This window comes from Chrysoperla carnea, chromosome 1, assembly GCF_905475395.1.
Source record: "Chrysoperla carnea chromosome 1, inChrCarn1.1, whole genome shotgun sequence".
Taxonomy (NCBI): domain Eukaryota; kingdom Metazoa; phylum Arthropoda; class Insecta; order Neuroptera; family Chrysopidae; genus Chrysoperla; species Chrysoperla carnea.
Genome location: NC_058337.1, coordinates 80,890,105 through 80,903,165, shown reverse-complemented (window position 1 = coordinate 80,903,165; position 13,061 = coordinate 80,890,105).

Here is a 13,061-nt window from a genome sequence, read left to right as displayed (position 1 = left end):
TTTATTAATAAAAAAAAATCGTTGCTATAACAGCATTGGAATTTATTTAAGCGAAACTGTAAAATACACAGCGTTAAATATGATGCTATTGAGTTTTTATAAGCATGACAGTGAATCACAGTAGGGGTATATACAAGCAAACAATGTTATTTTTGAGTATTTGATAGAATGGTTTGCAACGTGTTCCAATTACTGGACATTTTCGATTATCAAGTGTTTCGGTTATCGAGACTTTACTGGTACTTCTATTTTTGTCATTTAGTAAAATAATCCGAATAAATAGTACACATCATAAGGATTGGTTTTGTTCATAGGCTGGAATTGCGAAATCATACTTCGAAAACTAACAAAGAGCAAGATTGGTGTTTTAAGGACTAACTATACTAGGATCAAATAAAATTAGGAGATGTTAAACAATATAGAAATCTACCGCATTCTACGTTGTATTCTAATGTATTTGAATTTATTTAACGTATTTTTGCCGAAATTATTTACTTTATATACTAAGTTATATACTAAGTTTAGTCCCAATTTAATTATATACTAAGTTTAGTCCCAAGTTTGTAACGTTTAAAAATATTGATGCTATGAACAAAATTTTGGTATAGGTATTCATAAAATCACCTAATTAGTCCATTTCCGTCTGTCTGTCGGTCTGTCGCCTGTCGTCTGTCATCACGATTACTCAAAAGCGAAAACAGATATCAAGTTGAAATTTTTATAGCGTACTAAGGACGTAAAAAGTGAGATCGAGTTCGTAAATGAGCAACATAGGTCAATTGGGTCTTGGGTCCGCAGGACCCATCTTGTAAGCCGCTGGAGATAGAACATTTTTTCGTAAATATCACTGTTTACCCGTGAGAGCGCAAATTGTATAGTATGTGTTATATGGGAATATCAGTTATATTTGTGTGATATGTATGTATGTGTAATGTGACAGAGTAATCAACACTCTATATACATGGTATTTCAACAATTTATTCAGTCAATTTTTTTTCACTTGTTTTTGACTAAATAAAGTCAAATATGTAGTTTGAGTGTAGACTTCGTTATTCGTAAGATTGCCTCGACCAGTTCTTCTACTATGTGTACTCTCTTTTTTCAAAAATTTTATTATAATTTACACGATTTAAAGATTGTAATAAATTAAAACTTGTAATTTATATGTATTATTTAAAATAAATTTTTTTCAGTGATTAAATATAGAAGATGAACTTTGACTAATATTTACGGATTATATTGTACCATCATAAAATTTAATTAATATAATATATGAATTCATAAAATGGTGTATTGAATATTATATTGAATGTTTTTTTAATAATATTATAAGTTTTTGCCTTAACTTTATTTTATTTTAAATGTATAACGAAATTAGCAGACCGTGACTTTTAATAAACTTATTATAATACGAAATTATATATAAAAATAATTAGAAATATATCTTTTTATTATAACAAACATTATTATTTAATTTATACTTAAATTGTAATTTATTTAAATTTGTTTATAGGAATTTTACGTAAAATATATTTTTAATAGTTATTAAAAAATAAAAAAAAATATTAAAAAAAAAAATGATGAAACTCATTGAAAAATTATTACTTACTTAAAAAATATGTACATATTTTACATTATCATTTACCTACGGGTGTCATACTGCCAGAAAAAAAATTGAACATGGGCTTAATCGAGGCTCAAAATTATTTAGTGGGCATATTCGTTGTACTTAAAACACTTTATGAGCATCATAATGATATCGAGGGCTTCAAATAGAAGCCATTGTTTCTGAGTGCACAATTATTTAGAAAAAATAAAGGTTTTTTTATTTAATATATCTTTCGACTATTTATCCAAATTCGACTACCAAATTTATCGTGCAGACGGACGGACGGACAAGTGGCAGACGGACGGAAAAAAGGATATTGACTTATTAAGTGATTTTATGAACATCAATACCTAAATTTTGTTCATATCATCAATATTATTAAGCATTACAAACTTGGAACCAAAACTAGTATATCTTCTTTGATAAATATTTTACATACACAGGTTATAAAAATTAATGGGCTTCTTCATTCATACATAGCAATGTTTAAAAATACGGTCGCCAGTGACCACCCTTAAAGTACTATAATAAAATAATGTCTTAAACTATTTCAAGTGCATCTAAATTATTCACGCATAATAATATAAATTTAGTATTTTTAAATAAATAAATAAATAATAAATAATTATTATTGTAGGTACTTTTTATTATAAAAATAATAAAATAATTGAATGTAAAATTTTATAAAATAATACAATCATTTTTTAATTCATTGATTTCTAATTGATTATGAATACATCAATTGACTTGTCGTAAAATATATATATATTTTATTATAAATCTATGGGTAAATATTGTTATTGTAGACTATTGTTAAAAAATTATTACTTTTTGACGTTTGATTTTATTTAATTATTTAATTATAATTGTACTGTATTTATCAAATATATTTTTAAGTTTGAAATGAAAGAAAGTTCTCAATGTTCCAATAGATATTATGAAATGTTCAGAATATTATTTATAGTATAAGGTATATTTTTCGAACATTATTTTAGAAATAATTTATCACAATATTCTTGATTTATTTGTAAATAAAATCAAAATACAAATCAACAGATAACCCGATATTAATCAAATAATTTATAGATGCTATCAAAACAAAAAAAACATGTTCAACTAGTGAAAACACTCACTCTAAAAACTAGTGAAAACAAACAATTGACTGAGTTAATTGTTGAAATATTATGTATAGACAGTGTTGACTACACAATTGATATTTCCGTATAACACGTACTATATAATTTGCGCCCTAAAGTGTAAACAGTGTCTTCGAAAAAATATTTCAAACAAAGGTTGTTTATTTTTACATTTAAACTTTTATACATTTAAACTTTTTTTCTATCTCTAACAGTTAACAAGATGGGTCCTACGGACCCAAGAACCAGTTGACCTATGTTGCTCATTTACGAACTCAATCTCACTTTTTACGTCCTTAGCACGCTATAAAGATATTTAGCTTGAAATACCTTTTCGTTTTTGAGCTATCAGACAGACAGGCGAACAACTGGAGATAGGTAGTTTTATGAACACCGAAATACCGAAACTTTATTCGTAGCATCAATATTTTTAAACTTGGGACTAAACTTAGCATACCTTGATTTATTTAGACATGGGAAGCATGAAGGACTTTTGTTGAGTTGAATAGTTGAGTCGAGTAAAAAGTTAATTCCATGCAGATCTAAAATTTCTCAATTGGACTTCTTCAATTTTACTGCGCTACCAAAAACTTAAAAAAAGTATAAAAAAGATTAAAATTTAAAATAAACGAACGTGTCGTGAATCACGGCCTATAAAGCTATGTACATATTCAAGGATGTTAACAATTATAATTTTAGGGAATATAATTTGAATTAATACATATCTAGTTATCATATTTTATCATATAAATTTTATTTTATTTTTTATGTACTCATGAGTACAACAGTTCTTACAAATAGTCATGTCAATATAAAATCAATGAAAAGGGGTATTATACTAAAGGGGTAAAGTTACTCTGAATTTCCCAAAATGTTATTCGTAACAAGTCCACAAAGAATCTCTTCATGCTCTTATCTGGGGAAGAGGGAGTAAAACTCATAATACGTAATATTTTGTCGAAATTAAAAACTTGAGAATACATAGTCAGTGCGGTACTGAAGTTGTGTGAGTGCGATCCCTGTAGTCCACACGACTAACTTCCCAGAAGGGGAAAAACATAAAAAAAAGTCTTGTTAGCTTTCATAGATTATTCTTCGAACATGTATTGCAGCTTATCCTGGAACGATCATTATCTCTATAGATAAATGATGTGTTTTATCCACTTTTCAGATTCTGTTCATTCAGTTTTTTCCAGTTTTTTATTATCATAAAAACACGGCTCAACTAGTTCTGCTGAAAACTAAGTTCTTAAATATTCCGAAGGAACATACGTACACACACACACAGACATCACATTGAAAAGGTTTGATTCGGATATTGCGACGAAACCGCGGAAATATGTAAAACTGGAGATTTTGAAAATCGGCCCCATTACATTAACTTCCTCTGGGAAGTTAATAATAGGAATCTAGTTCTATTTCGGATGCCGAATGCTTTTGTTCAATCTATAATGTACACTTCTAACATTTTAAACCTAAATTATCTGTTAAAAAACAAAAATCTTTTATTTACATCAAAGTGTGAGTTTAACTATAACTGGTATTTGTTGGAGATATCTTATGTACCCTTACATGGGAGTAGGGTGGGTCAAAATCGCCATAATCTTACGTATAATTAATGAATGACCCTTAAGTACTAGGAATCTGAATTTATATTTAAAACTTCGAATATGACATCGTTATGTCATTTAGTCTAAACATAGCCTGAAACATTATTTACTTCGGACGAAAATAGATTATTTCTTTCGCGGGTCGCTAAAAAGATGTACATCAACATTATAAAACTAACGAATAACCGTTTTTTATTATTATTATTTTAATCTTCGTAAGAAGGTAATTAAATAACAAGTGATATGACGCGAGCATTATACAAAACAGGATGTTCGTCGTTCGACAAATCCAATAGTACATTTTCAGGGTGTTGGAGGACTGTTTTATATATAACTTGTTTTGTATACTTGAAAAACGTGTTCAAAACCAAGCATTTTTCATTTTACTTTTAATTGTAAATCTGTAAAGAATTATTATTCAATTCGGCTCATAAATTCCACTCAAGTCTGTCATGCTTCTCAACTTTTCCACCATAAAAATTCATTCTGTTTATTTAAAAAAATTTAATGAAACTTGAATTATCTAAATTAAATTAATTACCCACAGAAAAACTAAGAGTTTGTTAAAACTTTGCAATTTTTGCTTAGAATTTTGAGTAACATCTATTTAAAAATTTCCAAAAAATAAATTAAATTCGTTTAGGAGTGCAAAAGTAACAGACTGCAGTTTGATAAATTATCCACATTTCAATACAAATGCTATCTTGTAAATAGCAGTTTCTAAATAAACACTACAGTATGAAATAAATTTCGATTTTTCTTCGTAATTAGGAATAATTACGATTAGCTAATTCATACTGATGATGACTACTTGGTAATTGAAATACGTATTTATATAAGACAAAAAATTCGAATTATCCTAGAGTTCTCATTTATTATCTTTGATAATACTTATACTTCAGAATGATTCAAAGTACATTTGACTCTCGGTATGTGATCTTTATTTGGCTTTTGGCCCTATTTCACTTATCCATAAATTTTTAACGATGAAATCAATTTGTCGCGAATTATACTGTAATTTCGGTGATTTTTGTTTAGTTGCATTACTTTTTAATTTAAATAGAAAATACTTTTAAAAATATTTATAAACATAAAAATAAAATGAATTGATTGATTCTGTTTAACATACATTCATACATATAAACTAAAGCGTTACATATTTTGATTTGCTAATCTTTTATTTTAATATTAAAAAATATTTGTCATACTGTATGTATACAGTATACAGTTTAAACCTATTATTACTGTTTTGTATGTTTGCAAAGCGGAGCGGCAAGTTTCGATACCAAAGCTATTGTTATTTGTTGTTTTTATTCACATTATATCTATAATAAGCACAGGAGAGTATTTGTACATTTTCCACAAAATTCTTTTCAGAGAATTGTAAGAAAATTTTTATTAAAATTTAACCTCTGTAATAAAGGATACTCTTAGGACAACGTCAAACTTTAAATTAACGGTTTAAAGAAAACATTCTACAATTAAAAATAACAAATAATTACTGAAAAGGAAATGGAGATAAATGTATTTGGATTACAAAGTTTTTGGTTCACTTACTACTCTATTCAACTAGGAGGTCAGACACAATTGTTTAACTTGACCAGTAGCCAAAATAAAAAATATCTACCAGATTTCCCATCCGAAGGTAAAAGATACAAAATCCGATTTTCATCACCAACTAAAATCATTAATGTAGCCAAGCAGTTGATTTGAAGTAGTAATAACTAGGCCATTAAAAAGTAGGTTACTTTTTATTTTTATTAAGCAGTTCATCATTTGAACAGTATTATTATCAAAATCTCAAAATGATTTTCCTAATAAACCCAATAATTATCAGACAGATAACATTAACAATCTTTAAACATAAAAAATATTGGCATATTCTAAAAAATTCGGAAAAAAGATGCACTTTTAATCCTTATAATATAATATTCTACAGTGGAACCTCGATAACTTGAGCCTCAAGTGAAATGCAAAAAAATTCGTTAATGAGTTTACTACTTAAAAAGTAGTTACAGAGCTACAGAGGATTTAATTCCTAAAATTTCGACTTATAGAGGCGCGATTTTAATAAAATACACAGTTTTATGGTACATATAAAATAGTTGTATGGTACATATTCATTGAAACAAATGACTTATTCGCACCGTGCGTGAGTTTTTTTGGAGGCGTTTCCATGGTAACGATACACTACTTTAATTATAGAATTGAATGGATGCATATATAATTGTATGGATTGCATTTATGACATACCTTGAAAATTTAATATTATTGTCTCACAAATTTAAATAAATAATTATGATAATTTACATTTAAAAAAAATATTTATGCAATTTGATTTCTTATTTTCACAATTTACACAATTTAATTTGACATTTTCTATAACATTAACATGTTAAGAATTGCAAATTAGTCATAACAACGTCCTTTATCGCCCAAATTTTTCACTGGAAGCGCTAGCATCGATTTTATTGTCCCTACCATGACTACGAACACAACGAATAAGTGAAGTATACATATTTACATATTTGTGTGTCCCAGTGATTTTGAAAATTCTTCGGCTACTTCCGGTAAAATAAGGCCCTGATACACCTATGTTTTTATAACAATACTGCTCAAACCAGATGAGTATCCATTCTTCTACGTCAGGAAACTGGGGTTGTCGTCGTCGTTTGCAACTCAAACTACTAGTTGATTCGTATCTTAAAAATATATCGATTTGTGACTTACGACTTAAGGAGGTTATAGTTATCAAGGTTCTACTGTATTTTTTTATGTTTGTAAATTTTATTTTCATTCATTCAAACTTATTTAAGGTGTTTGTTTCCCCTACAGGATTGTAAAAAGTTTTGGTTTATTGCACGGTACATACATATAAACCAAATACATGCTTTGTAGTCAAGAATATCTAACATTTAGCTTTACAATACCAAGCAACTACAAATATAAATAATATATTGTTTACAAGTGCTGCTTATAAATTTGATAATATAGATATCTCTCTTCAATCATCAATACTCTAACTACAGTCGTCTTTGTTCATCAAATGATGGATCTTCGATGAACTCATAATTAAATTCAAATTTTGTTTTTATATCATCGACAACCTTATATTTTTATGGTATTATTATAAACTACAAGATTGTCTAAATATTTTAGATAGTTTTTTTATCACACTCTCTAGATTTTATGATATAGAAATATCCAATTGAAAGGGATAACCTATATGATTCATTATTTCTTCAACCAACTTTAAACAATAAAATAATAATAAAAAGCCCGCTGACCTAGGAATTTGTTGTGATTTTTGGAAACTTTATAAATCAAAAAATGTATTTATAAAGTTATATTGAAATCCTTAGTATTATTCAATCCTTGCATATCTCCTTAAGAATAATTCCTGAATCCATATCTGATATGTTGTATAAATGAATTTAATATGTATGTACATATATAAATCTTATTATATTCACATGGTATACCTATCTATACAACACAAGGTAAAGTATATTGTACTTGTAATTTTGAAAGATAATATATTTATACTATAAGTAGATATATTTAAATAATGTGGCCAAAATATTCTTATGCAAAAAATTGAATAATAAATACTTATGTATGTATATGTATGTTAAGTTTTGTACATATCATATGTACCAACAACCACCTTGGAATTTTCTTTTTTATTGTGTCTGCATGATGCAATTCAATATGCATTTGACATTTCGATTTAAAATTCATTTCTTCATACATATATATCGTAAAACATAATATTTCAAATATAATTGTTTTTTGCTTCTTTACGATTTTTGATGTAAACCGTATTTTTTTAAAAGGTTCTATGTTGAAAACCATTTATTTACATTATATAACATGGATTGTATTAATAGTAAAAAAAAAAATTGTCGAGAGGTTTTTACCAAGCATGAAATATTGTTGGTCTGAAAAAAATTTAAAAACTGCCGTTTTGTTTTATGGTTGACTTCAAATTTTGAAGCTGCGGTAATATAGATAAATAAAAATTTGTTTGTTATACTAATCAGCAGATAATTACAAAAGTTATTGGACATGACCATGTACCACGTCTGTCAGATCCAAAAATTACATAAATAATTGCGTTACATATTATTAAATAAGAATTTTCTAAAATTCTTTTTTAATTGTATGAAAAAATGTCTCAAAGTTGTTGGCTTTAAAAAGAAAAAATGTTTTATCTTTAAAGTTTTGTCTCTGATTATTTAGAAAGTTCAGTTTTGGATGTTCTATAAACTCTTACTTGAGGTTACCCAAAAAAAATGCTCCCCTCATTTTTCTGAAATGCTACTCAAATTTATTATCCAAATACTACTGAAATATATTATCGCTCCTATAAAATTTTTCTTTGAATAATAGTCTGTCTACCAGTTAAGGTCAAATATCATAACAATATTGTTACATCGTAGTTCGTATCTGTACACTACTGTGTCTGATATCGTAATACTGGTACTGTAATCATTCAAAAGTGGTTAACTTAGTAATAATTATTATATAATTTTTAGCTAAAGGCAATGTTTTGAACGTTTTTATTATTTTCTTAGCTCTGTTTTTATTTTTCTAAAAGTTATCTTCTATTATCTTCGAGGCGAAGTTGTTTTAAAAACGTCTATAAGGGTAAAAAAAATTAAGAAAAATTATACCATATTTAATATAATAAAAAATATTATTTCATAAGTAAAGACTACAAAATATAGGTATAATTATTATAAATTGAATACCTACTGCAAAAATCAAAAAAGTCTATCGTATTTTATAGTATTTAATTATCCGTTTATTAATTTAAGTTACATTTAAGTTTAATGTAAGGAAGCCCAGTTTGTAATTACTACAAAATCATATCAGGGTTAGGATCGTGCACGAGTTTTATTTCAGTCGTTTCCATGGTAATGGTATACTACTTTATGAATATATAATTTTCTGGGTGAACATATAAGTCTATGGTTTGTATATGTAGTTTAGAATTGAAATTTAATACGATTTTCTTACAAATTTTAATGAATAATTATGTTAATTTAAATTTAAAATTATTATTTATGCAATTTCGTCTCTTATTTTTACAATTTCTAATGCATTAAGTTTAATTAATTGTTATTTTTCAATAATTTTAATTTAACATTCACTAAACCAATTACGTGTAAACAAATGAAAATTAGTCATAACAGCCTCGTTTGTCACCAATATTATCCACTGTAAGCGCTGGCGTTGATCAAATTCTCCCTGTCATGGAGTCAAAAGAGACCTTTAATAGTGAAGCCTGTAAAAAAAGGAGTACTTGCAAGACATGTTTTCAAGAAAATATACTCATAACACGGTGGCAAGTTAATATTTTGGTTTTCCGAGTATCAGGATTCACTTCAAGGAAATAAACTTCTTAAACAGAAATTTTCTTTTATTTTATCATCCTGCAATATGTAACAACTACGAATTCATAAAATTTTGCAAAACTCACTGGTAGATTACATTTCGTCATTCTATTTTTCTACCCGATCTGAAATTTACAAATTATAATTAAGGTTTATTAAAATTTGAAACCAAGAAACCAGAATGAAATCTGTAAATAAAAGTGGAAAAAATTACACCATTTTTAAAAGACATTTTAAAGATGAGGCAAACGAATTTCTAAAAAATTATTTGATTGAGTATTATTTGAATTCATTTCAAGGAAATCCTCAATATTTTAATACTAAGTACCTATAATGAATTTGAATTATCATCTAAAAGAGTGATATTCCTGGAAAAATAAGCAAAACACTGTGATTACACTTGCATAAATATCAGAAGTCAATAAAAAACATTTTTGTTTCCTATAAAGAAAGATTATGAACGGATATTAAAACAAAACTATTTATAGTCATTGTACAAAATATATATACAAAAAAATTAAACTTGGTATTAATAGCACGTCAAATTTTACATCGAAACGACAATACATGACCACATTAAAAAAAGTATATACATGCATACATACCATTAAATATTGAAAGAAGAATGGACATTTGAAAACATGTTAAGTAAGGTTATGTTGTTAAAAAAAAATTTTACAAACAAGTAACATAAGGAGGTACCGATTATTAGCCGTTGTTAAAATGTTGTTTTAAAAAGGTGAATGAACGATGTAGTCTTTTTATTTTACTACATGTATATATATATAGTTTTTTTATTATTCAATTCGTTGATTATATAAAATGCAATCATTTCGTATGGATATAATTCATATACAGAAACTATCAAAAATACTGAAATTAAAATATATTACACAACTAACGGCAAGGACAGAAATGACAGATTTTTGTTAAGTTTAATATCGCGTGTAACGGCGTATGCAAATATTTTGCTTAGTTTCTTTCACCAGATAACTCTACAGTTCTTGAAGTACAGCGGACTTTATTAAACATTTCGATCGAAAATTTTATATTCTGGCTTTTTTTGCAATATCCAACTTCCATTGCAATTAAGCTTTTCGTAACCTCATCCTTCTATTCATCCCTCAGCTTTCCAGGTTTGTTGTCATAATTATTTTTGCCGTTCAGTCTGGTTTTGCATGGATAGTCTCTTATCACTATTAGTTCCAATGCGCGTCAGCATATGATATTCTTGATATCATATGGTGTGGCTCCATTATGCTTATGCTTATAACATTTTCATCTTTGAAGATTATCTTTGACCAGTACCCAAAACTGAAGCACCAATTCAGTTTTCTCTGATAAAAAACAGCCCAATCCAAAGAAAACTGATGAGAGCAATGATCTTTAATAAAATAATTACTACAGCAAAAACTTATTATTAAAGCTTCAATTCTGATTAATGCTGACTGGAGGGTGAATAACATCCAATTGAGTTACAATATCAATTAAATGAAAGGCGGTTCTAAAGGCTGAAATTAATCGGGATGTATTCTGACAATCTGCAAAGCTCTTTGAAGATTATCAGCTCTAGTTGAATAAAGGTTTGGTGAGTAAAATTATGAGTTAATATTAATATATTAGCAATTTTAAAACGTATTATTTCTATGCGCTTCCACCATAAAATATAATAATTTTTCAAAGACTCTACTAATTTATCTAACATAACGGACCAACATCTAGCCTTGACAAATAATATAAATATGGCGTCCGTTCCCAACAATAAGTCCCGGCACACTAACGGCACTTGAATCAAACTAAATCTTTATTTATATAGTTACTTTGTAATAATTTTTGAAGTACACCGATCTATCCAGGAATTCATTGTTCAACGCCATAAACACCCGATACCCCTTAAACACCCTATGTGTTGGATCAGGCATGACAGTTTAGCGAATCTATAAGACTCGAAAATTAAACCGTTTCGTTTTTTTGTTTCAGAGGTAATTAACTCTTTTTATCTTTAAAATTTGCGTGTGAGTGTTTAGCACATAAGCTCAGTGATGAATACATAACTCATAGTTCAAGTATATGTGACTTAGTATAATGAATAGTGTCTGTTGATGGTGGAATGTGTTTGCGAATGAAAAGTAAAAAAGGACTCAGATCATTTTCAATTTCAATATACAAGAGCCCAAAACCATAATGAAATGAATTAATTTGTCAAACATAATTAACATATCTTTTTCGTGTCTGTCGTTTATGTTCAAAGTAAGTCTAGTACACGGAGAAAAAAAACAATCTTTTAACACATACACCAGACAAAGTGCTTTACTACCAAGCCCCGCTTTACTAAAATCAAAAAGGCAGATAAATATAATTATGGAATATATCTATTAGAAAATTGAATATATTAAAAATCCGTATTAGTTATTTGGAACACAACAAAGCCCAGTGGATGAAGTTGAAGAAATTGGTTCAATAGGCATTGACAAACATACTTGATAGATTTTGGAATTTCCTTCGCTATCAACAACACTATTAGCTAGAATATTTAAAGAATTTAAATAAGAGATATATTTTCGTTTCCAAATATAATTTGCGATGTTTAATATCCACAAGCTTATGCAGATTGTAGGAGAGTCATATATTTGAGTGTTTCATTTTCTCACTTTTACCTTGGAGGAAGCTGTAGATAGCATACTGAAAAATTATTTTCATTAGTAAACTTGGCGGACCTGGCATAATAAGGTAGTTCTCTGATGTTGAATTTGCCATGCTACGCATAAAAATGTTAAACCAGACTTGATTACAAAATATGAAAGTGAAATTAAAATTGATTAAAAAAACGAAGAAGCTATAATCATTTAAAGATTATTTCCCATCTCCTTTTAGCAAAACAAAAGTTGTATGTATTTTATATGTATCTCTATGGTGTTATCGAAAAATGACTAGCCTATATCTTCCTCTTTGTTCAATTAAGAATTTTCACACATTCATATTTTGCGTACTTCTAAAGATTTTCAAAAACCAACTTCATTTTTCTGAGAATTCTTCATGGGAAGTGATAAAAAAAAATTTGTCTACAAGCCTATTGTCACTGATTCAAAATTTCAATCGAAACTCATATATATTTAAAATCCCACCGAAGCAGAAACGAGAAAATAGGGGGGCTTGACGTGCCATCGTCTTGGGGTCTCCTAAATGAAGAAAATGATAATGGTATTTTTGAAATACATTGTAAAACAAAATATAATATTTTGTTATTTATAAGTTGAGGTTAGAGTTGTGTGTATATAGTGGTGGGCATTGTCTGTCAATGTGCATC